Raw genomic sequence first — 25,725 nt, forward strand, 5'->3', positions numbered from 1 at the left:
AACATTAGACGAGCCCTGCTGGTTAGAAAAGCCACATCTGATTGGCCACTGTGAAAACAGAATGCTAGACTAGATGGGCTTTTGGTCTGATGCTGGTGGGACTCTTCTTACTTTCTCTTGATTCCTGCGAAAGGGTTCTTCCAGCTTTTCATCTCCGTTATTGCTGCCAGGCTCTTTGGACAGACAAAGCTGCTGATTCTCCGCTACTGATTACAATGCTACACCATCAAAGCTCATCAGCTGTCCCTTCATTGTTGCTCTACGCGTGGGGCTCCAAACTCCCCTTAACTGTTGCATCGTGTTCTTCCTTCAGGCTCACTTTGAATAGCTCCATTTGCTATTGGAATACAGTGATTTCTGCAAGGAACGTTGTTACCATTTTCCCCATGCGAGCTCAAAGGCACCAGTTCACCTTTTGTCTCTCACAGAAACAGTACCCCACGTCTTTCACCAGCGTTATAAATGCATACACAAACCACTTCTCTGGTCAGTGAGAACCCTGCAAGGCTTAACTTTTCCTCCAGGGAGGACAGCAGCAGTGATATGCTTCTTTTGGTAACATTTGCTATTACAGTGGTACCTCAGGTTAAGTACTTAATTGGTTCCGGAGGTCCATACTTAACCTGAAACTGTTTCTTAACCTGAAGCACCACTTTAGCTAATGGGGCCTCCTGCTGCCGCCGCGCCACCGGAGCACGATTTCTGTTCTCATCCTGAAGCAAAGTTCTTAACCTGAAGCACTATTTCTGGGTTAGCGGAGTCTGTAACCTGAAGCGTATGTAACCTGAAGCGTATGTAACCTGAAGCGTATGTAACCCGAGGTACAACTGTATACACAAATGTTCAAGCAAAGCACTTTTCACACCTGCAGGTAAGCAAAACAGTCATTTTGGAGTTTCTGCCTAGAGGTAGCTTAAAATGGGGGTGTGCTATCTGGAAGATTTGCTGCTTGCTTGCTTTGAGGAGCCCATTTGGTTCCATAAATCTATTCTTGTATATATTCACAAAGAAAGCTTGAGTCTCCAGTATTCTCTCAAGTGAAGAAAATTAAACCGTTCCATTTCACCGTACTGCATGTAACAGTAATCTTCCACATGAATGGTAAGCCCTTCTTACTTCTATCAACTTCCTCCCCTCCTCCCCTCCACACAAATAACAAGTAGTAAGTTCATGGCAGTATTTATGGAACTTATTTATGCTACCAATTAATTGGCTAAATTTATTTATTAGGCCTCTGCCACAATTTTATTAGCTATTAATGAGTTGCTCCACCGAGCTTACTCAACAAGAGTTCAGCTTATTATTATTATTATTATTATTATTATTATTATTTTAATAACTGAAACTGAAACTCCAATCATGTGTGGGCTAAGCCTCATGGAATCAAGTAAATGTTTCCTGGGATTTATTTATTTATCCTGCCCACTTCTATATATACATGGCAGCTTTCTCCTAAGGGATGAAGAAATGTGAAACTGATAAATACCTCAATTTGAACATGGGTGAGCAACGTTTGTGGAAGAATAAAGTTACCTTTCTTCAGGCATCTAAGCCCCAGATTAATTGGTAGGTTGATCGTTCTTTTCCTGGCAAGTTTTTACTCTCATCGGTTACCTTCTCTGCTTTCGTTTTGTGTGGTGGGCAAGTTCTTCCACAACCTACAAAAATAAAAGATGAGGATGGGAGGGTTTCATCAGAGATGTAATCCACCCTCAACTATCCCTGGGCTGTCCATTATCTACAATATTTAACCATAACCTTGTGAAGCTTCCAGCATTAGTAATGCAGTTGCTAAACAAGGCACTCCCAACCTAGACTTCCCTTTATGAACAAAAACACAAATATTTCTCCACAGGCTTTCCCAACCCAACTTACGCTGTCTAGATTGGGGTGGGGATCCTCCTTCAGCATGAGTGCCGCATACCCTCATGGGCAGCCTTCCGGGAGCTGGATGTTGATGGTGGGCAAAGCCCGAAGCTAAAGGCTCCCCTTTGGGATGCAGAGCTCTGACTGGGAGCATGCGCCAAGGAGAAAGAGGCAGGCCTGAAGAGATTCTGATGGACTGGAGCTTGCTTGAAAGGAATAAGCTGTCACTGCACTGGTGTTGGGTTAAATGTGTTGGGATACTGCCGGGAAGGCGGGGGCATCAGGCAGGCATCAGGCAGGCCCCCGGCAGCCAGTCTCCCTTGGAACAGCATCAATTAGCAACACGAGCCTCAGATACGTTTAGAGACCCGTGCACGCTATATCATCAGAGTGTATACATCTTCTCACAGCAGAAGAGGTGGACAGAGAAATGTGCAAGCATAATGTATAGCATTTTATTCAGCATAGTTCAGGAACAGAGGAAAACATGTCTGCTTCCCTTCGTCTCCAGCAAAACAGCAGTAACACAAAAGCTATGTGTTTACTTCCAGCAAGTGCTGGAAGTAAACAGGCATGTGACACACAACAGCCTGTTCCCTTTTAAGGTGGAACGGAACTATAGCCTAACAAAATGTTGGGTTAAATTGGTGTTGGGTTAAACTGTGCAATTATTTATTATTTTATTATGTGTGTTCTAATGCCTTTGCTAACTTGTCTGCTATTTTTCCACAGGGAAGTTGTATTTTGCTGTTTCCTTGTACATCTAGGGGCAGATGTCTGAACTCTTGCAAGGAGGTAGCATTATGGGATGGGGGGGTGCCTCCAGGATCCAGCGAGTGTTAAAAAAAACTATCAAGCCTTCTAATTCCTGGATCCAGTGCAGATTTGATTGCTGGAATAGCTTGATAATGGCCCGCTAAGTATGAGTCTCTTTCACTGTTGTTATTAGTTATTTTAAAGGGTTTTAACTGTTTTGTTGATAATTGATATGTCTTGGAAAACTACTCAGAGGGGTTTTTTTTTTAAAAAAATTATGTGTCATATAAATTTTGTTAGGTAAAAATAAATATATAGCTAAAGATTTCCAGGCTTTTTCACATACAAATGATGGCGTGAGAAGGTTGTTTGTGAGGCCACAATGCACATTCGTACTTTGGCTTATTAAGATGAGATATAATTAGCCGAACATGGTCTGTGCATCCATAACTCTGATTTAACAAGCTCATGAAACATACAGAGTTTCTGAAGATTTTTGTTAATGGCATGGCTGATTGCTTTGTTCATGTGTTGCTGAAATTTGCCTTTTCCAAGCTGCTACTCCGAAAAGCACATTTCCCCCCTCCCCATCGTGCCGATGTTAACAAAGATTTATGTCAATTAATTAAGGATGCAGTCTTGTGCACTATCACCTGGGACTTACTTTACTGTCGGCATGTATAATATTTGGTTCCAGGTAAATGACAAGGAACTATCAAGCAAAATGCCACTGCTTAGCACACAAATAATAATAAGAAAAGATTGGAATTGGGGCGGCCGGGGGGGGGTGTGTGTGTTGATGATGAGAAATCCACGAGGAAGTCTAAACTCCTCAGCATTCCTTTATAAATTCTCTCTTCATGAATCCAATAAAGCTTTTCATAATATATTGCACACTTCAAGAAGCATTTGCAATATTTGTGCAGGGCAAGCACATAAATCACTACTGTCCTGCATTGGCTACGTTGCCCATTTATTTCAAGGTCACTAACCTAGGGAGAGTATTTATCTGATTTAAGTATTCTGCAACCAGTTTCTACACCTCATTTCCTGGTTCTTTTCTCTTCTGACGTCCACAGCTCTCCTTTGTAAAGGTTACTGTTCCATCAGGTGTAATGTTATGGATTATTCCTGTTAAGAGTCACACCTGTTAGGAGTTACTGAATGCCTTGTTGATGCAGGGAAAGTGACTCATGGTCTGAGTTAGGATAATGTGGCTGGTGTATCTTTTAGCATAGTAATCCTATAACTCAGATACAAAATGCTCCCACCCCTGCAAAAAAAACCCCAAGCATTATACTAACTAGACTGTCATTCTAGTTGAGTTCGCAGCTCTCTGTGTCAGGAAAGCAACCTTGACATTTCCTAAGAAACCATTTCCACAATTGGCGTAACAATAACAATTAACACAACAACAATGAAGATGATGAAGATGGTGATGATGGACAAGCCATAGCTTAGGGGTAGGTTATTCTGTTGCAATCCCCAGACTGTCCAGGTATTGCTGGGAATGTTCCTCATTCCATAGAGAACTGCTTCCAGTCATTGCATACAATACTGAACTATTAAGGCCAATGGTCTGACTTGGTATAAGTAAAGCAGATTCCAATGGTCTTGTGTTCCTAAGGATTTGCTGTCTTCCCAGCACTAGAGGAACCATACAGTGTTGAAAAACAAACAGAACAACCTCAATAATCAAAAGAAAACCGAAGAGCAGAATCAATCAGATCAAGGAAACTAGCCAGCTGAGCCAAAGGCCCCAGTAAAGGAGACGTGTTTTGTGCTTCCTTTGGGTTAGAGTTGGCACTGGGAGAAAGTGGGGCTATGCCTTCTGTAGCATGGAAATGTAAATTTGAGGAAAGCTTCACCTGTTTACATTGCACCTGTCATTTGAATTACATTTATTTATTTTGGGGCCTTTCACAAAATGGCACATGACACGAAGGATACACAGATTTGTGTCATCCTTTGTGAGTGGCTCGGAGGGCTAAATCTACGTATAGTGTACAGGGTCCACCCCTCCTTGAAGCTTTCCTATTCCTCAGCAGGAAATTATCCAAACACAAACAGAGAGGGATTAATATCAGCAACAGAAAAACCCAAGAACAAAAAAAGGCAAGTTGCATAACAGAGATGGTTCCCAACACGTTTCAGTGCTGATGTGTGTTACGAAGTTGTTTTTAGGATTACTAAGAGAATGGAGGGTGAAGCACCTTGAATATCCCCAAAGGGCTATAGATGGTGGTGGTGGTGTTGATGATCCTATGAATTGATGATGAGAAGTTAAGTTGCTTCTACGTTCTTCTCCAGCAGTTGGTGAATACAACCATAGTGAATTAGAGCCAGGGGAATTGTTGCAGATGTGAACATAAAATGGTACTGTACGTCCTCATTTCTCCCTAAGTTGCTTTTGCCAGTCTGGGAGAAAGAACAGAAGATTTCTCTCAGTTCCATGGGGTTGGCTAGATAGCCTGTTTAGTGTGACTCAGTGTAAGACAGCTCATTATATCTGTTCACGAGATGTTTCTAGGTGTTTGGGTTTTTTTTCCTAGTGGAGTGGAGTGGCATTTACAGCCTTGTTAGCCAAGAGCCATTCTTCTCTCTCCATCTGATGCCTGCTATGTGGGTTTCACAACTTTAGCAAGTTATCTTAGATGTAACTGAAAGGGTTTTGATGATGCTGTGATCTACAGTGCCCTGGAGCAAATTATGTCACTATCTTATATGTTAGAGGAGTACAAGTGCTTTGAATTACGGCTTGTAACAATAGGATTTCTGTGCTCATCTTTCTGCCCACTAGAAATCTAACACTGCTCAGGATTGCACCTCTTTTGAAATGGGAGGTGGTGGGAGCCATGATCTTACTTATCTGTGAGCTTTGGTTTTCAACTGTGCTATTTCCCCATTGCATTGAAACCAAGACTGAATTCCAAATCTGCCTCAGCAGCTTGCTCTACTGACTTCAAATAGGTGACGACAGAACATGCAGGAGTGGTACTATGACCAACCTTTGACCCCTAAAACAGACAGGATAAAAGTTGGGCCCTTATGCTAGACAAGATCTACAGTTTGTCAAGTGATGCAAGTCCTTAATTCAGTTGGGGCCTTTCCCCAATTCTTTGAACTTGAGGTGTAAGAACAGAATTTGGATCCTGTTCCAATAGGGCACACACTTAACACAGAACTGCCCCAGAAGTCTTGCTAAGAGTATGAGCAGGATTTCAGCTCCAGGCTCCTGGCTGTTATTTAATAAACACGCACCAAGTCATTTCTCATACTGCATAAAGGGTGGCGGAGGACAGCCATCTCTCTGAAGGATGTCCTGGTCAAGTCTGGTTTAAAGATAAGGAATCCTAAAAGGGAGAGCTGGAGGGGCTTGAAGTTGCCCATCAACAGCTCTCAACACCTGGTCAACAGACTGTGCAGGCAGGCAAAGTCTTTCTCCCTGTGGAAGTCTTCTCACATAGTGCCTGCCTCACTATGGTGAGATTTGTTCTACTACTTAAAGCATAGTAATTATCTTTAAAGTGTATAACTCTCTCTCTCTATATATATAAATTGCCACATGCAGATTTTACACAAAATGGTATCTTCATTTGTTCTCTCTTTTTTTTTGGCACTACGTTACTGGACCCCCTAACTCTCTCACACAGTTTAATGTAACATGTAGTTTGCCCACATCACTTCCAGTATGCAAGAGTGTTTTGCTTCTTTCTTCATTGTCTAGAGAATTCTTCATTGCATGAGATTCGAGTCACTAGGTAGCTCTCTAGGCTTAGCTGCATCTGGATGGAGTCAGTAGCCTCCCTCATTGTTTTGCCCTGGCTTAATCCAACTTCCAGAAGGATGCATCCTCTAAGTCTTCCATGGAATCAGGGCTGTCCCCAAACGCTTGTTAAAATCAGGTGGTGACCTCAGGCAACAGATCCAGGGGAGCAGTGAATGACAGTGAGCTGTTGGTGTCACATGGCTTGCCCCTCAACTAGTCTGCTGCCATCAGATATGGTGAAGGACACTGTCTTCTCATCAGTATTGAAGTAAGGTGGGGGGGGGTACTAAGAACATAAGAGGAGTCTGCTGGATCAGGCCAAGGGCCCATCTAGTCCAGCACCCTGTTCTCCCAGTGGCCAATCAGATGCACAAGACCACTTGTCTCTCCTGTGGTTTCCAGCAGCTATGGAAGCAGAGCAGACCTGTCATGGCTACCAGCCATGATAGCCTTGTCCTCCATGAATTTATCCAATTCTCCTCCAAACTGATGGCCATCACTGCTTCCTGTGAGAGCAAGTGCCATAGTTTAACTATGCTCTGGGGGGAGAGATAGTTTTCTCTGAATTTTCCAATGTCCAGCTTCATTGGGTGTCCATGAATTCTAGTGCCGTCTTGTTATTTACCCCAGGCAGCAAAATGCTTGGGACACAAGTGCTTGCAGCACTAATGCAGCAGTGGGGCATTTCCAAGGGATAATATGGACACGGGAAGGGAAACTTCCCCTCCTTTCCTTTGCTCACGGAGTCTTTCCAAAGGCCACCTGTGCATGTTTTCCTACCTGCAGCATGGTGCCCCCATTGGGGACATTCCCTCCCACTGATTTTACATTAAAATGCCCCTCTACCCACTCATGTTATCATGGCAAACATAGGTTTGTGAGCACACAAAGCTCACATCCCCATTTTACAGACAGAAAATAGCCGGGGCTGTCTGCCAAGTTCATAGCTGAGCGAGGATTCAAATGCAGGTTTCTAAGTTTCAGATCTAGTATCTTGGTTGCTGGCCCAACTGTTCTCACATTTAAGTGTGTTTTTTAATAACGCTTGAAATTAGATTAAGCACCATTTGTCGCTGAGTGCCAGGATCACAGAATTAGAGTACAGCAAGGGCCTTTCCCAGATAATTGCACTGAGAAGAGTCATTGCAAAATTGTTACTTAGTTGTTGCATTGGATCCAGATGTCTTTTCCAAAGGGGTTTTTTTGTGTGTGCTTCTGTTGTTGGTGTAGCAAAGTTCATATTGTTTTGTTTTAATCTAATTTTTGTAAATATAACAGGGGAGAAAGAAAAACTGTGAGCTGACATTAACAATCAAAAATATCCCATTGATTCTGACTTAAACTTGGCCATCGACTTGGAAAGCTTTAAAAGAAGATTAGACACAGTCATGGAGGAGAAGGCAATCAGTGGCTACTAGCCACAATGGCTATGTTGTACCTCCCTTGTCAGAGGCAAGATGTCCCTGAACACCAGCTGGCAGGGAATCATAAGTGTGGAGAGTGCTCTTTGTGCTGAAGTCCTTCTTGCAGGTTTCCCATGGGCATCTGGCTGACCACTGTGAGAACAAGTTGCTGGACTAGATGGGCTATTGGCTGGATCCAGTACAGCCAGTGTGGTGTAGTGGTTAAGAAGGGTGGACTCGTAATCTGGTGAACCGGGTTCGATTCCCCGCTCCTCCACATGCAGCTGCTGGGTGACCCTGGGCCAGTCACACTTCTCTGAAGTCTCTCAGCCCCACTCACCTCACAGAGTGTTTGTTGTGGGGGAGGAAGGGAAAGGAGAATGTTGGCCGCTTTGAGACTCCTTAGGGTAGTGATAAAGTGGGATATCAAATCCGAACTCTTCTTCTTATGTTCTTCTTACATTAAACATATGAATTAACAGAGGCAGTCTATATCTCCAAATACTGTAGGTATCCAAACAAGATCAGCCACATCAGATGATCCGTGCTGGAATTATTATTTTCCTTTCACTATTCTTCTTAGGACACGGGTGGCGCTGTGGGTTAAACCACAGAGCCTAGGACTTGCCGATCAGAAGGTTGGTGGTTCAAAATCTCCGTGACGGGGTGAGCTCCCGTTGCTCGGTCCCTGCTCCTGCCAACCTAGCAGTATGAAAGCACATCAAAGTGCAAGTAGATAAATAAGTACCACTCCGGCAGGAAGGTAAACGATGTTTCTGTGCGCTGCTCTGGTTCGCCAGAAGCGGCTTAGTCATGCTGGCCACATGAGCTGTACGCCGGCTCACTTGGCCAATAAAGCGAGATGAGCACCGCAACCCCAGAGTCAGCAACGACTGGACCTAATGGTCAGGGGTCCCTTTACCTTTATTCTTCTTAGGGCAGCTTTTCCAATGGGAGCAGGAATGTTGTATTTGAACTTCTCCGGGTCTTTTTTACTTCCTCCTTTCCTGGAATTTTCATTTGTATTTCTGAATTTAAAACATACCAGTTAAGCACACAATACCCAATAAAAACCAAAGCAGGAGAAGAAGGAGGGTTTTGTTTTTTTGTTTTAGAGAAGGCGGGAGGGAAGCAAGAAAAAGAACCAAACAAAACCCTTTGTTCTCTTTTTAGTTCACCTACATTAGCCAAATTCAGAAGTAATTCCGAACAGCTGAGGTTAGCCTGGGACATCTAATCCCTCAAAAGCTTGGTCTGAATTCCAGAACCAGAATGTGGCGTTGAGTCTCCTCGATGACGAGTAAAATCTAATTCTTGCAAAACCTCTGGAGCAAGGAAAACCAGCTGAGAAATTGCATTTTGAACAGAAGCTCTGGCAGCATCTGATGTGGTGCCCAATGGAGTCAAGGGAAAGGCTGAGCCAGCAGCGGATCACAACTTCATGGAAGGCATTCCCCTGGGCGTGAGATTGGACATGATGTGGAGTGGAGATTGGGATCAGGCATGCTTCACCAACCCCTCTTCTTGCCCAAGCATCTGGTTGGGCACTGTGAGAACAGGATATGAGAAGGGCCACTGGCTCTTCCATTCAGCATGGCTCTTCTTCTGATCCTCTGCTCTTAAGCTCTATGTGTTGTGGAGGGTTCCTGGGGACCATAATATGTTCATTAACTGAGATGATCCTAAGCTCCAAACCCATGACTTGTGACCGTTCGTTTTTGCTCGAGTACTGCCGATCATGCCTTCAAAGCCTGTGCATCTTGTGCTACTGGCTTCTGCAGCAAGGTTGGTGGCAATGCACGAGGGAGCCTTCTCTCCTTGGTGGCTTTGGGTCTGTGGAACTCCTTGCCCCAAGGTTAGCATCCTCTTTATATGTGTTCTGCAGGCAATTGAAAGCATTCTGTTACAGTGGTACCTCGGGTTAAGTATTTAATTTGTTCCGGAGGTCCGTTCTTAATCTGAAACTGTTCTTAACCTGAAGCACCACTTTAGCTAATGGGGCCTCCCGCTGCCACCGTGCGGCCAGAGCACGATTTCTCATCCTGAAGCAAAGTTCTTAACCCGAGGTAATATTTCTGGGTTAGCAGAGTCTGTAACCTGAAGCGTATGTAACCTGAAGCGTATGTAACCCGAGGTATCACTGTACTACAAACTAGGATTTTGACTTAGTTGCTGCTTAATGTTTTGATTCTGAGTACTGCTCTTTGTGTTATTGATTGATTGATTGATTGATTAATTGATTGATTGCCGCTGTCTTTAGTTTGACAATTTGTGTTCTAATGATGAGGCTACCTTATGTATGCTTTTATATTTGTAATATAAATCCAAAATTGAGAGCCTCCTTTGTACAGTGGTACCTCGGGTTACAGACGCTTCAGCTTACAGACTCCGCTAACCCAGAAATAGTACCTCGGGTTAAGAACTTTGCTTCAGGATGAGAACAGAAATCGCGCAGCGGCAGCAGGAGGCCCCATTAGCTAAAGTGGTGCTTCAGATTAAGAACAGTTTCAGGTTAAGAACGGACCTCCAGAATGAATTAAGTTCTTAACCCGAGGTACCACTGTATTAGGAAAGTGGAAATAAAAGAGGCAAGACACAAGTGTGGAGTAAACAAGGACAGATTTATTAACTATAGCTTAAAAACATACAAACAACAGAACTCAAGAACTTCTGAACTTCTAAGCTGCATAAGGGGGATGAGACCATGTGCGGGAAACCATCCAAAAGCCCCGTCAGACGTCTAAGCCTGTTGGAACTGGATGAGTCCACCCTGCAGCGAATCAGGCTGGTACTACTCCCTATTCCCCCTGCCAGACTCCTAAAGTAAGGAGCGAGGCATACCTGATTAATACCCTTTCCAAGCTTCTGGACTGACTCCAGCTACCTAGGCTGGACATTGGATCCTTCTAGGCAGGTAGACGTGTAAAGGGCTCCCTGTGCCAGTTAGGCTTTGCTCAAGCAATCAAGGCCTTCTTGAATTCTGGCATCTGAGTTCCGCCACCCTTGCTTATTTTTCTGGATCGTGACACCTGGCTTTTCCTTCAGTCGTGCTTCCTGGTTTGTCCCTCCCACCAGGGAGCACATGGCCAGAGCAGAGAAAAGGGAAGTCCTGTTGCTTGAGCAAAATTGCACTTACACACTGTTGGATACAATTCCAGCGATATCGAACAGCCAATGACGCGGAGAGGGCTGATCTCAGAGCCTCTCTCCCTCCCATCCACCCTCATTGACTGGGATCCAGCAAAGGTTTGTGCAGCTTTGTGTGCACTCAAGAGACAATCATACCCATTTGCTTACTCGGTGTACACAACAACATTTTCCGCAGCTGCTGTTCTGGCACCGTAGACTGCACCCTGCCTTTCCAGTGAGCAAAATAAATAATTCAAAGCATAAACGTATTTGAATTTCAATTTAAAGGGGGGGAAATTGTTAATTTCAAAGATGACAGTATTATAGTAGGATTGTGCTAACATGGGGAAAATATTTCCTGTCTTCAAAAGTGACTTGAATTCCAACTATGTTCAAACATTTCTCATTTGAAAAAGTTTCCTGAAAGCATTAAAAATAGATTCCAGCTGACAGTCGCTTCTTATTGAGTTCCGAGAGTGGGGCAGATGATGGTTTTGGATAGAAGGGGTGGGTGAGGGGAGGGGTAGACCTGATCACTGAGAAAAATGAATATTTCCGCTGGAACGTTCGTGACAAAAAGAGACAAACTAGACAGAAAAATTGCAAAATAAATTACAGGGCTCTCCTTTTAATCACTAGAAGGTGATAACTTCAAAATTACCTGAGCAAAATCACAAGGAACTGCAGAAATATAGAAAAGAGTTAAGAATTCTGATCAAAGAAGATAAGCAATTATTTGTACCATGCAAAGAGCTAAAACGTTTTTTAGAACAGCTCAGGACCAGGATACGTAACAGATTGGCTTAGCACTTATCACTGCACTCTGTAGGGGTCAGCTTCCTGCAGATACTATTTTATCGGGAAGTCCAGTCTGTATGATTTAGGAACCTGGCCTTTAGCATGCTGGCACCTACAGCTTGGAATGCCCTCCCATTATGTAGAAATACAACCAATCACATAAATCAAAACACCTCAAACAAATACCCTCTGCAGAATAACACCGCACCACACTACTGAACCCCTCACTCAATAGATAGCCCCCCAACACCACATCTCACATTGAAATGCCACACACACTAATCCAAAATAAGTTGCAGGTAGGTAGCCGTGTTGGTCTGCCGTAGTCGAAACAAACAAACAAACAAATTCCTTCCAGGAGCACCTTAGAGACTAACTAAGTTTGTTATTAGTTACCTCCTGGCAAATAGAAGGGGAAGAAATGGAGGCAGTGAGAGATTTTACTTTCTTGGGCTCCATGATGACTGCACATAGTGAAAGCAGTCATGAAATTAAAAGATGACTGCTCCTTGGGAGAAAGGCGATGGCCAACCTAGACAGCATCTTAAAAAGCAGACATCACCTTGCCAACAAAGGTCCGTATAGTTAAAGCTATGGTTTTCCCAGTAGTGATGTATGGAAGTGAGAGCTGGACCATAAAGAAGGCTGATTGCCGAAGAATTGGTGCTTTTGAATTATGGTGCTGGAGGAGACTCTTGAGAGTCCCATGGACTGCAAGAAGATCAAGCCTATCCATTCTGAAGGAAATCAGCCCTGAATGCTAACTGGAAGGACAGATCGTGAAGCTGAGGCTCCAATACTTTGGCCACCTCATGAGAAGAGAAGACTCCCTGGAAAAGACCCTGATGTTGGGAAAGATGGGGGACACAAGGAGAAGGGGACGACAGAGGATGAGATGGTTGGATAGTGTCCTCAAAGCTACAAACATGAGTCTGACCAAACTGCGGGAGGCAGTGGAAGACAGGAGTGCCTGATGTGCTCTGGTCCATGGGGTCACGAAGAGTCGGACACGACTAAACGACTAAACAACAACAAAACAAGTTTGTTATTGGTATGAGCTTTCGTGTGCATGCACAGAATAAGAAACTTAAACCCTCATGTCATCCAGTCTTTCTGTTGAGCCACACACACAGACACAAAAACATTCTGTATGGTGAGCCAGCATAAGCACAGTGAAGGATGCTGGAAGGGGGACCCTCCCACTGTTCAACCCATCCTGACAGCTACTGACGTAAACAGCAAAGCAGCGTGGGTCAATTAATAGGAGGGCTCCTCCAGCAATTTGGTAAGGCTCAGAGACTTCAGAAGGCAACGTAGGACCAGGACAGGACTACATGGGGCAGCTTTGCTGCTCCTAGTCACTCCGTCCTCTCCATCTGAATTTCCGTCTGAATGGCCAAAATGTGTGAGTGCTAAGAGGGTAAGCAAGCACAATTTATGACATTACATCGTTGTGGATCATGAGATTTGTTTGTTACAACACCGGCCTTAGCTTCTAATATTCTAGCTTGGTGGAAGATGAAGCAACATGAGCCTTAACTCTGATTTTAAGCTGGCAAGGTTTGGTTGGGATGTTTATATTTATTTATATTTATATATAATTGTACATAGTTTTAAGGGCTCCTTTCCTTTCCTTTCCTTTCCTTTCCTTTCCTTTCCTTTCCTTTCCTTTCCTTTCCTTTCCTTTCCTTTCCTTTCTTTCTTCAATGACCTCATACCAACATTGTACTTTTCACAAGCAGATTTCCAAAAGCGGGTTTTCTCCATGATGTGGCCATTTTTATGAAACTTCCCACCAGCCCCTTCAACACGGTTCCGAGACTGGCAGAACAATCAGTTTGTTGAATTACATGTGCATTTAAGTACTCCTCCAAAGCCTGTGCCAGTGTGTACAGAATTCTAAGATAACTGTTGGCTTGGACAACAAACATTTCTGGAATTAACCACCAAAGAGAGGGGGGTTTTTTTCAGAAGGGAGAGGGGGGTCAAAGGAGGAAAAAATGAACATATTAAAGAGTAAACAAGCAGTAAAAGGACAACCACAGCAATGCACACAAATAGGCCTTAGGAAAACACACTCACAAGCGCACACACCAGCTTTTGGAGTTGGGAAAATGCTTATAAATACCAGAGGTGAAAGCAGTCTCCTAGTATTTTGTCATCTGCGGCAAGCGAGCTGACTTGCGTTGGGGAGCAGCAACGGACAGCAACAAATGCAATTATGCCTTTCTGAAATACCTGTAGGCTTCACTGAAATATCGCCCTAGTTCCTTCAGCCCAAGGGACTGGAAACTGTTTGCATAAAAATAATTAGCCATCAGGCAGCTTCATTGCCAAGACGTGCAAAGGGGCTGTTACATCTAACTGGGCTCAGCCCCATCAGGGTGACAAATTTGTGTCCCTTTCTGTCTTATTCTGACGTTCCTTTCTGAACTCTCACATATCGTGTGATATGTTACAGGCCCAAGACCTCAGCAGCACCCATACTGGACACACATAAGGTTGTTTTTTTGTTTTTTTTTAAAAAGGTAAAAGACCCCCTGGATAGTTAAGTCTAGTCAAAGGCGACTATGGGGTGTGGTGCTCATCTCGCTTTCAGGACAAGGGAGCTGTTGTTTGTCCACAGCCAGCTTTCTGGGTCATGTGGCCAGAAAGACTAAACCACTTCTGGCGCAACAGAACACTGTGATGGAAACCAGAACTCATGGAAGCACCGTTTACCTTCCTGTCACAGCGGTACTTATTTATCTACTTGCACAGGTGTGCTTTCAAACTCTTAGGTTGGCAGGAGCTGGAAGAGAGCAACAGGAGCTCACCCCGTTGTGGGGATTTGAACCGGCGAGCTTCCGATCAGCAAGCCCAAGAGCCTCAGTGGTTTAGACCACAGCGCCACCCGTGTCCTACACACATGAGGAGATGGGTAGGAAAAGCATGTAGCTTCATCCCCCTGTTGCTAGGCCTGAAGGAAAGACACTCATCACGTGCACATATAAGGCTGCAATCACTAGCATTCTTACTTGGAAGTAAGGATGGGGAAGAAATCCAATTTGGTTTGCATTTAAATGTGACTCTACCTAACTCACACTACCTGAAACAATATGCAAGCCAAAACACAGCTGTCTTCTGGAATTCATACTTCTCTGAATTTTGCAATTCCATTCTCCAACCAAGTAACAAAATGCATAAGCTAGGGTAAAGTTGCATTAAAATGCATGTATTCATGGAAATAACATTCAATATGCATTGTGTTAGGGGAACTTTAAATATTAGGAAAATTATGCTCTACAAAAATGAGTATATCAGGCAAAATTGTGCATATATATATATATATATATATATATATACCTATATATATATATATATATATATATATATATATATATATATATGGTGCAGTTTGCACTAAAATACAGATGAATTTTAATGAGGACAATTTGTCAGAAAGTCACCAAGTGTTGTGGAAATGTAGCGGCAGACTTACGACTAGAAAAATGAGAAACTGAGAGAAACCAAAATTGACATGTTCATCTATCCATCCTGACTTGGAAGTTAAGTCCTTCAAAATCACTGTCTTCAGAGAGAATATGTTTAGGGTGAAAGCCTTAATGCACAATACCCACCCTTGAAGGTAAAATCGCATCATAAATAAAACCTCTTAAACATGAAATAAACACTTGAGGCAAACTCAGGCTGCAACCTTTGAAAACCTCTTAGCAAGTAGCTGCTTGCTAAACAAGCTCTAACTTTATATTACTAATGTGTTGCCCCAAACATCTAGCTTACGCTTTGTCATAGAATTTCAGTGTTGGAAGGGACCCAAGTGTCATCTAGTCCAACCCCCTGCAATGCAGGAATTTCAACTAAATCATCCATGACAGATGGCCATTCAACCTCTGCTTATAAACCTCTAAGGAAGGAGAGTCACACGTTACAATTCTGAAATAGAAATAACAGTGCATTTGCCAAGATAAGCTTCCCACATTCTTAAAGAGAGAGAAAAAATAAATTGGCACTGGACGATGAGATTATTTTTAATTTCAGACCCTAATAGCAGCTTCACTTGACAGGAGCACCCAGTGGTGACCTCCGGGTCAAGGTAAGTAAAGAGCTAACTAGTATCAGTGAGTACATTGGGCTTCTACTCTTGCTTGGGCTTAAATAATACTTTTTGGGGAGAGCCATTACTTTAATGGCCACTATTAAGCAGGAAGATATTTGTCAGCCAGTTCAGTTCCTATAATATCCTAAGGCTGAGCAATTCTGCAGTTTTTGAAACTGCTTGCAGTGAATGAACTTGTATCTGAGAACAATCATATTGGTGAGTGAACTAGGTTCCCTCTTCATTGCAATGTACCCAGAAAAAGATACACAATCAAATATTATATCACAGATATTAACAAACTGCAATATTACGTGCAGTGCTATTTTTCTAGAAAAAGAAGTGCTGGAACTCATCATGAACACCATGAACTTACCCCTTTTTCTCTTATAATGGCAATGGCACCCATCTGAGAGGTGCCAAAACTGAGTTCCAGCAATTTACAGCTTAAAAAAAATCCCTGATTACAGGTCTGTGTGCTATAGAGAAATTATGTTCTAACTGTTTTCATGGGAAGATGATTATTTGCCAGACTGTTGTTATTTCATAAGCCACCTCTTCTATTCCTTCAACAACTTTTCTGTTGGAGCGATAATCAGGTTACCTTATCAAAATATGTATTTTATTAATTTTAGTAGTGACAATGAGTATTTTTTGAAGCAATGGATATTGAATGATTTTGAAAAGTTTTAACTTTTATGTTGTTGTTTTTCAATTCCCTTGAAAAAGGACACAACTGAAAAAATGTCAGCAGTCAGATTAATCCTGGCATGCGTCTGTGAATAAATACATTTTTAACACCTAAGATTCACCTCTACTTCTTGTTCAGACTAGCAGTATGTCCACAAATTCCATGCCACTTGGGCACAAAAGGAAGAAAAAAACTGCACACAACTGAAGACAGGTTGGGTCTTCACTGAAATCAGCGGGGAAATGAAAACTGTGGTAAAATATAACAAATGTCTCCTCAAAAATAACAATGCCAGACAAAACAAAAAATGCTTTCATTTCACACTCCTAGTACTAGGTGAGTTTCCCTGGGGTGAGCATAGAAAAATGCCACCGTTGAAAAGTCTATTATTTATTCCCACATACTGCTCCTCAGATGATCTTTGTGAAACCTTCATCAACCCAATGCCCTCCAGATGTTCTGGACTCAAACTCCCATCAGCCCCAGCTAGCCTGGCCGGTGGTCAGAAATGATGGAAGTTATCGTCCAAAACATCTGGAGGGCACCAGGTTGGCAAAGACTGCCTTTATGTATGTGTTCATGTTGGAATACATGATACCTCCATGATAACCAATGTGTGCTGCTGCTTCACAAAATGGTGGCTTGGGATTGGGAGTTATTTTCATATCCCCCCCCCCTTCATGCTTCCACCGCAAGGCAACCTGATAGAAACAATAGTCTTAGTTGGTAGACTTGTGACGGTGGCTTCACACAAGCAGGCAATTGTGTTACAGCTGTAGTTTGTGACACAGAAGGCAGTTCTTTTCCGTTGCATAAACTTATTTATAACTTGGCTCGTATTTTGACTGTAAGTTCCTTATGAACAGGGGTTGTTTATCCTTTCGGTATTTGCCCGCTATGCACCACACTGAGGTCCTGTTTCATGACTGTGGTAACCTGAGCAGATCCTCAATAACAACAATAATAATAACGCACAAAGGAAAAAGGAAAGGGGTGAAGTGTACGAGGTCGTGCTTGGTTGCTTTTGCTCTCCTTTGCCAGATAAAAAGTTTATTGCAAAGTTGCTGCTCGCATGTTGTAACTTTAGGAAGACCCAGTGAAAGTCAGTGACAGCTGCACTGCGGAGGCTGCCAAAGATCGCTCTCGTTGGCTAATTTCCGCCAGTCCTGTTACTACAAGTTCTATCCTGAGCAGCGGCGTTGGCAAGCCTCGAAATTTGCACAAAGTTCAGATTAGTTCACTGCCGTGGAAGTTGCTGGCTCTTCCGCTGTGTCTCCGACCGAGTGGAAATCCATCAGATTAGTTTTTAAGTTGTCTGCTTAACTTTTGGAAGAAGCGTTTGTAGTGAGGGCGAACCTTCGTTTCCTGAAAATCTCGAGAGCTAACAATGCAATCCTTCACACGGTAGCGGCCTGTGCGGTGGGGAGGTCACTGATGCTCTCCCGGCTTCTGAACACAGTACATTGCTGGTGCTTAATGGAATGAAATGGGGAAGGAAGAGGAGTGGGGAGATCAGTGTTGTGAGGTGTGGTTCAGCCAATCCAACAGTCTTGTCTGAACAGAGATTAGATCTCCACATCTCACACCTCCCCATATCCCTTCTGTAAGTAGTAGCGTCCCTCTTCAACTAGCCACCAGCAGGCTAGTATTTACAAGACTCTACATTGGCTCCCAGTACGTTTCTGAGCACAATTCAAGGTGTTGGCGCTAACCTTGAAAGCCCTGTATACCTGAAGGAGCATCTCCACCCCCATAATTCAGTCCGGACACTGAGGTCCAGCGCCGAGGGCCTTCTGGTGGTTCCTCGCTGCAAGAAGTTAGGTTACAGGGAACCAGGCAGAGGACCTTCTCAGTAGTGGCGCCTGCCCTGCGGAATGCCCTCCCATCAGTTGTCAAGGAGATAAGCAGCTATACAACTTTTAGAAGACATCTGAAAGCAGTCCTGTATAGGGAAGTTTTTAATGTTTTACTGGGTTTTTATATCCGTTGGAAGCTACTGAGAGTGGTGGGGAACAAATAATAAAATTATTATTATTATTATTATAAGTGATCCTTAAAGTGAAAACTGATTAGAATGCAGGATTTGACAAATAAATCTCAGAGCCTCTTGTTGTCTATGGCCCGTCCTCTGCATAGGCAATTCACCTGCAAGTTTGGTCATAGTGGGAGCTGAGAGGGAGCAGCGTCTGGCGAACTGGCAGCTTAAACAACACAGAAGCAGGGAGAGACAATAGTATGTTAGCTGAAGCACCTTGGGGCACAGAGTCTCTTGCTCTTTTTCTGAGGACTTATGAGGGTTGGCAGTTCTGCTGCCTCTGCTTGGACCTCTGTAAATAAAGTGAATATTGGGTGCTACCTGTGCTCTCTCCTCCAAAGGAAAGTAAACAAGATAGCACTGAACTTCAGAACTTCACCCCTGTTTTCTGGCTCCTTAAATATTACTATGGGCGCCCCAATTTCTTAAGAACGCATAATAACATACAAGCAACAAGTGAAAGGGTTCATAAAAAGGCAGACCTAACGATGCATATGGAAAGAAGGAAATACGCTTTCTCCACATATGAATATAAGTGAAATTTGTTTTGTAGGTGTGGGGAGTGGAAGCCATATGTCTTGATCTGAAGAAACGGTTTTGCAAGCTCTTATGCAGATGGTATCTAACACCTAAAAGAATGAGCCATATATATCCAGAAGACAAACATTGGAGATGTGGAAGCATATGGCCCATGTTTTGAGGGGAATGCATTAGTATCTAAAAGTACTGGATAATATCGAGGAAATCACAGGATACCAACTAACATTCAAACAGATAGTTATCCAGTTTGGCAGCATTATATGAGGAGTATTTAAAGGGGGGGCAGAGAAATGATTGCAATCCTAGCTGCAGTGAGTAAATGAACAACCAGCTCTAACTGGAAACAGAAAAACCTCCATTCGTAAGAGATTGGCCAAGCATGATTTGGGATGTGGTAGATAATGCTGAAATCCGACAGACATTATTAAATATACAAAGGTAGATAAGGAAGTCTACCTTTTGTTGAAATTTGGTCTATGTTTATTAGGCACTAGAACAAGATAAAAAATTATGCACTTGGAGTTTTATAATGTAAATTCTTTCTTACTCCTCCTCCTCCTCCTGTGATGAATATATATAGGGTGGAATTGTAGTTTGTGAGGTGAAACAATCCCCCCCTCTCCTCTCCCCTTGCACCATTCTGGGGTTTTCCCTGATCCCCCAATTTCAGGGGACACAGCAATGAGGGGAAATCCCTGTTGCACAGGGCCGGATTTAAGTTTGATGAGGCCCTAAGCTACTGAAAGTAATGGGGCCCTTTATATGTCCAGCTGTCCTTTGTCGAACACACATTGTCACTGTTTTTTGTGTTGAATATATGCTATATGGTAATTTATGGACCTAATAGGTATCTAAAGCCATTTGCACATGTTGCCCTGCAACCAGTCCATGCAGAATGTAGCCACCCTATATATAGAAATGAGCAAACCTGTGATATTTTAGGGAGCAGGCTAGCAGGCGAGGCCTATTACTTACATCATAGGAGCCTCCACAACACAAAACACTGTTGCTGTATGTAGGCTTTATTTTATTTGTTTTTTATCTTATATTTTGGAAATGTACATCCAGGGTTTTTTTCTTTAATTTTTTTTGGGGGGGGGCCAAGAGAGTGGGGCCCTCTCCTGTAGGGTTTGTGCTGACAGGGCTCTTGACAGGTGAATTGTGCATATGGAATTTTTTTTTTTTTTTTTGCAACAAACATACAATGGTACCTCGGGTTACATACGCTTCAGGTTACAGACTCCGCTAACCCAAAAATAGTGCTTCAGGTTAAGAACTTTGCTTCAGGATGAAAACAGAAATCATGCTCCGGCAGTGCAGTGGCAGCAGTTAGCTAAAGTGGTGCTTCAGGTTAAGAACAGTTTCAGGTTAAGTACAGACCTCTGGAACAAATTAAGTACTTAACCCGAGGTACCACTGTATAGGAAGAAGGGTTACTTCATTGCTTTTTTATAGAAGAAGAAGAAGAAGAAGAAGAAGAAGAAGAAGAAGAAGAAGAAGAAGAAGAAGAAGAAGAAGAAATTGCTTGAAAATGATGGCTGGTTGCTGGTGTTCTGTCCCAGCAATGCTATCTGAAACAAAGAAGCAGCCCAGCCTTCATTGAGGGAGAGGCCAAACAGCTCACAGACACATCTTTCAAAAGAGGAGGATCCATTATCTTACAAAAAAAGAAAAAAAGAAAAAGCAGGGGAGGGGATGGAATAAAGAAAGGATCCTTGTGGAAAGAACCTTGAGTTACAACATAAGTTTAAACCTGCTGATATTAACAAATAGATGCAATAAAAGGTGCCTTTAAAAAAAGAACATTCGGAATTGGCAAGCTTGATGGAAACTGCTGCTTGGTTACTACGGGCAAAATACTGAAAAGCAAAAATAAAAAGGATGGATTGCTGAAATGCGTGACTACGCAGTAACGACCAAGTTGATGGATTATATAAAGGGTCCGCCTACATGTTGCAGGTCACTTGTAGCTGGCAGTTACCTCTCGTTTTTTATTTTTATTAATTGCAGGTGTGCGAGAGGAGGGCATCCTTGTCAGGAATGCAGCATGCAGGGAGGGAAGGCTTATCACTTCCCTCCCCATCCTGGGTGAAACTAATATCACCACTCCTGTGTGATTACAACCCTTGGAAAATACTTTTGTAGGTTTGAAAAAATGTGTTCCAAGTACATGGGACCTCCAGGGAGGGGAGAGATAAGCCTGCCCTCCCTTGCCTTACATCAGTTTTTGCCAGGGTGATTCAGGATTTTACATTTGTCTTATTTTTTTCCATTCTGGTGTGATGCAATTTTATCCAGATTTTGTGTGTGTGTGTGTGTGTGTGTGTGTGTGTGTGTGTGTGTTGCATTTTAATATTTGTTAAGACAAACAGTCCTTTCTTTTTAAAGCAACATGCTGTGATTTGCCAGGGAAATTCAGTATTCTAAGCTTGTTCATGTTGTCATTTATGTGTCCAAGTTAACTTCTGTTTCTTACTCTTATTCCATTAAACATTGTCAATAATAATAATAATAATAATAATAATAATAATAATAATAATAATGGTATAATGACTAGAAATGAATGAATATGATCTACACCACTATAATTTCCCAATGTTGCATTAATTAAAGTAAAAGGAGAGAGGGGCACCGTTTGATCCCAACAGATGGAAGAAGGCACACTCAAAAATAGAACTGTTTATAAACCATTGGAAGCCATATATACAATTTTGTAAGCCGATTCCTTTTATATCCATTTTGCAATATTGTTTATTGCAAATAACCATTGCAAGAATGGTCATTTAGGCTACAATTTGATATTCTCTTACCTGGGAGTGAGTCCCAGTTAACTTAATAGGACTTACTTCTGAGCTGGCATGCATAACATTAGTACTTTGGTCTGTTCATTTTATTTTTTTAGGCCAGCATATATATATATATATATATATATATATATATATATATATATATATATATAAATAAAAACTTAAGCTGGAGAATATTACACCAAAGATGCATCTAAATAACTTCTCTAGTGCTATAGGCATCCTGTCTGAGCAAGAAATTTCCACTTGCACAATGGGACTTTCCCTCCTTTCCTCCTCTTCACACCCCTAGAATCTGTTTCTGAGTTTCCCCACAATCCTCCAGAGCAGATCTGTGGAGGGCGCAGGGTGTGGGGCGGGTGGAAGAGAGAGGGGAAAGTCCCATTGTGCAAGCGGAATTTTCTTGTGCTGACAGGATGCTTACTTTGTGCTGCATCTGATGCAAGCCACTGATCATAAATGGGTCTACGTATTCTAAGCTTAATTAAGTCTAGATCCAACCTAATACAGTGGTACCTCGGGTTAAGAACTTAATTCATTCTGGAGGTCTGTTCTTAACCTGAAACGGTTCTTAACCTGAGACACCACTTATCTAATGGGGCCTCCTGCTGCCGCCGCACCGCCGGAACATGATTTCTGTTCTCATCCTAAAGCAAAGTTCTTAACCCGAGGTACTATTTCTGGGTTAGCGGAGTCTGTAACCTGAAGCATATGTAACCTGAAGTGTCTGTAACCCGAGGTACCCGAGGTGTTAGAAATCCTATGTGCCTAGTTGTTAGGCTAATGCCCAAAGTATTAAAAGGCTCCAAAGGTGTCTTGTGTGAGTCAAAACAGACATCTCTCCATGCAAAACAGCTTTCCCTGAATTCTGCAAGTTCCCCATCCTCTGGAGCCTTCATACCATCCCAGAGGGTCCCCTTAGCCATTCAGAACAGCTTTTCTGAGGGCATTCAGGGGGCTGCAGGGAGAGCAAGGAGCTAGGAAACCTCTGCTCTCCCTTTCCCAGACTCAGCCTTTCAATCTGTACATTCAAAGAGTCAGAGGCATATTATCATCTTTATCATTAATAGGTGTTTAGCACGGTATTTTATTTTTTTGGGTAAAAGATGAACAACATTCTGATCCAACTAGACTTGCAATCACTGTCTCCCCTTTGCATTCACACATGCATACAAATTCAGTGTACATTTGTAGCGTCATATGCTGAAACCTCTGCAGTCTGGTACATATACGCTTTCTCAAAACAAGGCTTACTCTCAAGCTGGGAGCTTGGCCTGGAGCGGCAGAAATAATCCTGCTCTGCAAATTATCTGATCATTCAAGCCCTAAATTACATTTCGTTCAAAACAGGGTTATAAATTCAGGTCAATTTACCTCATCTGGGCCTCCCAGGTTTACGAACGATCTAAAGCTCTGCTCAGCTCTTAGCTCTTTTTGCGGGGTGGGGTGGAAGGAAATCTATTGCAGTTTCTTTAACTTCCTGTACCATTCACAGCTCTTTTTCCTTAGTAAAGGAAAAATTCAAGAGTATTCTCCCTCAGCATTTTTGTTGTTTAGTTTTTAGTGTTTTCCTACATTGTAGAACAGGACCTTGCTTTGTAACCCAGTCCATGGGAAAAGGCAAGTCATGGGGAACGAGTCACAAAACACAGCGTTGCCTTCTTGCCTCCAAACCTACAGGCCTATTTGTGAAATGTAAAGTATGCAGATGGTGGGAGGCATCTTCCTTGGACATTCTTTGAGCATTTTTGTATTTATGCATTTTCTTTAAACGCAAACTGAATAAAAGTTCAACCTCCCCATCCCCCCCCCACACATTATGTGGAAAGGGACTAACACAACCACTGAATTGCCAAGTTGGAAGAAATTCCCAGGGGTCAACTAGCCAAAAGCCATGCAATGAAGGAACCACAGCTTTAAAATCCCTGTCAAATGCCCTCTCTCCTCTCCTGCTTCCGCTTCTGCTTCTGAGTCTGGACTGCTCTCTGCCCCAGCCTCTTCTTGCTCACTAAACACTGATGCCTCTTCAGCTTCCTCCTCCCAGTCCTCTCCCTCTTCTCCCTCTGACCACTCACTGTCTTCCCACGACCAATCTCCTGGCTCTGAGCCATCTTCCCTTGAGGGTTCTCCAGCTTATGCCTCCCACCATTCCTGTGTCCAGCGGGTCCATGGCATGACCCACTGAAGTAAGTGCATTCAAATTAGTCACGACTGACTTATGGCCATTGATTTCAATGGGTCTACTCTGAGTATGAGACAACCCAAATGAAATCCCTTGTGGTTGTTGCTGTTTTCTTGGAATTTGTGGAGTCGTTGGTGGTAGGGAGGTAACATTTCATAGAAACGTAGAGTCGCGCTGGACCATGAGGAATCTTTTGCCCAACATGGGGTTAACAATTCAGTTTTCAAATTTCTTTGAGGAGAAATGCAGAAGAGTACTCTGAATATTGTGCTAAGGAACCTAAAGCCATCCTCAACTGTACTACCACTGCGACTTATTTAGTGTTAGTTGGGATTGCTTCAGAAACTCATTTAAAGAAACTGGAATGTACAGTATGGGTAATGCAAAGTTAGTAACATATAACTGCCCTAAAACAAACTATGTATTTAATGTTTTCATTGCTTTATTACAACAGCCTCTTCCCAAATAAACATTTGAATAAAGCAATATGTAAACAGAAGGTTACAGCCAAGCAAAACTGTGATGGCAGCAGGGACAGAATTAAGCATTTCAAATTGTATTTAGTGTTGTGTTGTGTTGTGTTGTGTTCACTCCATAACCTATATACAATGGCAGCTTGGTTTAAGAACAGCTTAGTTTATGAACAACTTGGATTAAGAACGCTGCAAACCCAGAAGTAGGTGTTTTGGTTTGTGAACTTTGCCTTGGAATAGGAACATGTTCCGCTTCCTGTTGAGTGTGTTCCATTTGTAAATTGAGTCCCCCGCTGCTATGGGAAAGCATGCCTTGGTTTAAGAACGCTGTGGTTTAAGAACAGACTTCCGGAACGGATTAAGTTCGTAAACCAAGGTACCACTGTATGCCGTTTGAAAAGATTGAGTGCCCTTGAAAAGAGGTAAAATATTGTACATAAACCAATTCAATGTCTGTTGCCCTCTGAACTCATTGTCTCATAATATCAGTGTTTTTTTCAGAAGGTACTCAAGAGTACGCAGTACCGGCACCTCTTTTTGTTGTTGCTAAAAAGTGTGGCACTTACTGTAACAACTCCATGATGAGTACTGGGACCTATTTTTCGGGGGGGGGGGACACTCCATAATATACACAGCCTGATTTGGGGGTTGGAAATGCTTTCACATAAACGCAACATTAGAACCTCGTGGGAGATTGTTTATGCTGAATAGAGATTAATGAGAAAGTCTGGCATTTTGAAGTTCCTATAGGTATTTGTTTAGTTTTGACTCTTCTCGGCATAGTAAAAAGATATATTCCCCTCACCCAGTAATTATAGACCTGACCTTTCCATTATTATGTGGGCAAAACTCCCACCAGAATCAAGCGTTGTTTACATCCATCCCAGGCCTTCTTCCCGCTGTAATCCAGTTCTGCTCTTGTGAGCAAGATTCAGATCTTTACTGCCACTTACAGTTTAATACCGTGACTTTTAAAAAGGTAAAGGTACCCCTGCCCGTACGGGCCAGTCTTGACAGACTCTAGGGTTGTGCGCCCATCTCACTCAAGAGGCCGGGGGCCAGCGCTGTCCGGAGACACTTCCGGGTCACGTGGCCAGCGTGACATCACTGCTCTGGTGAGCCAGCGCAGCACACGGAACGCCGTTTACCTTCCCGCTAGTAAGCGGTCCCTATTTAT

General features: G+C 42.8%; 1 long non-coding RNA gene across 1 annotated transcript in view; it reads right to left on the reverse strand.

Moving 5' to 3' along the window:
• Positions 1-796: 796 nt before the first annotated feature.
• The window catches only part of LOC144327031 (uncharacterized), a 218,479-nt gene continuing 193,550 nt past the window's right edge, over positions 797-25,725 (reverse strand). Inside the window, exon 3 of the long non-coding RNA XR_013392010.1 lies at positions 797-1,658. This is a non-coding gene — a long non-coding RNA (uncharacterized LOC144327031). The remainder of the gene's footprint in view (positions 1,659-25,725) is intronic.

The sequence above is a fragment of the Podarcis muralis genome, chromosome 2 (assembly GCF_964188315.1).
Source record: "Podarcis muralis chromosome 2, rPodMur119.hap1.1, whole genome shotgun sequence".
NCBI classification, from domain to species: domain Eukaryota; kingdom Metazoa; phylum Chordata; class Lepidosauria; order Squamata; family Lacertidae; genus Podarcis; species Podarcis muralis.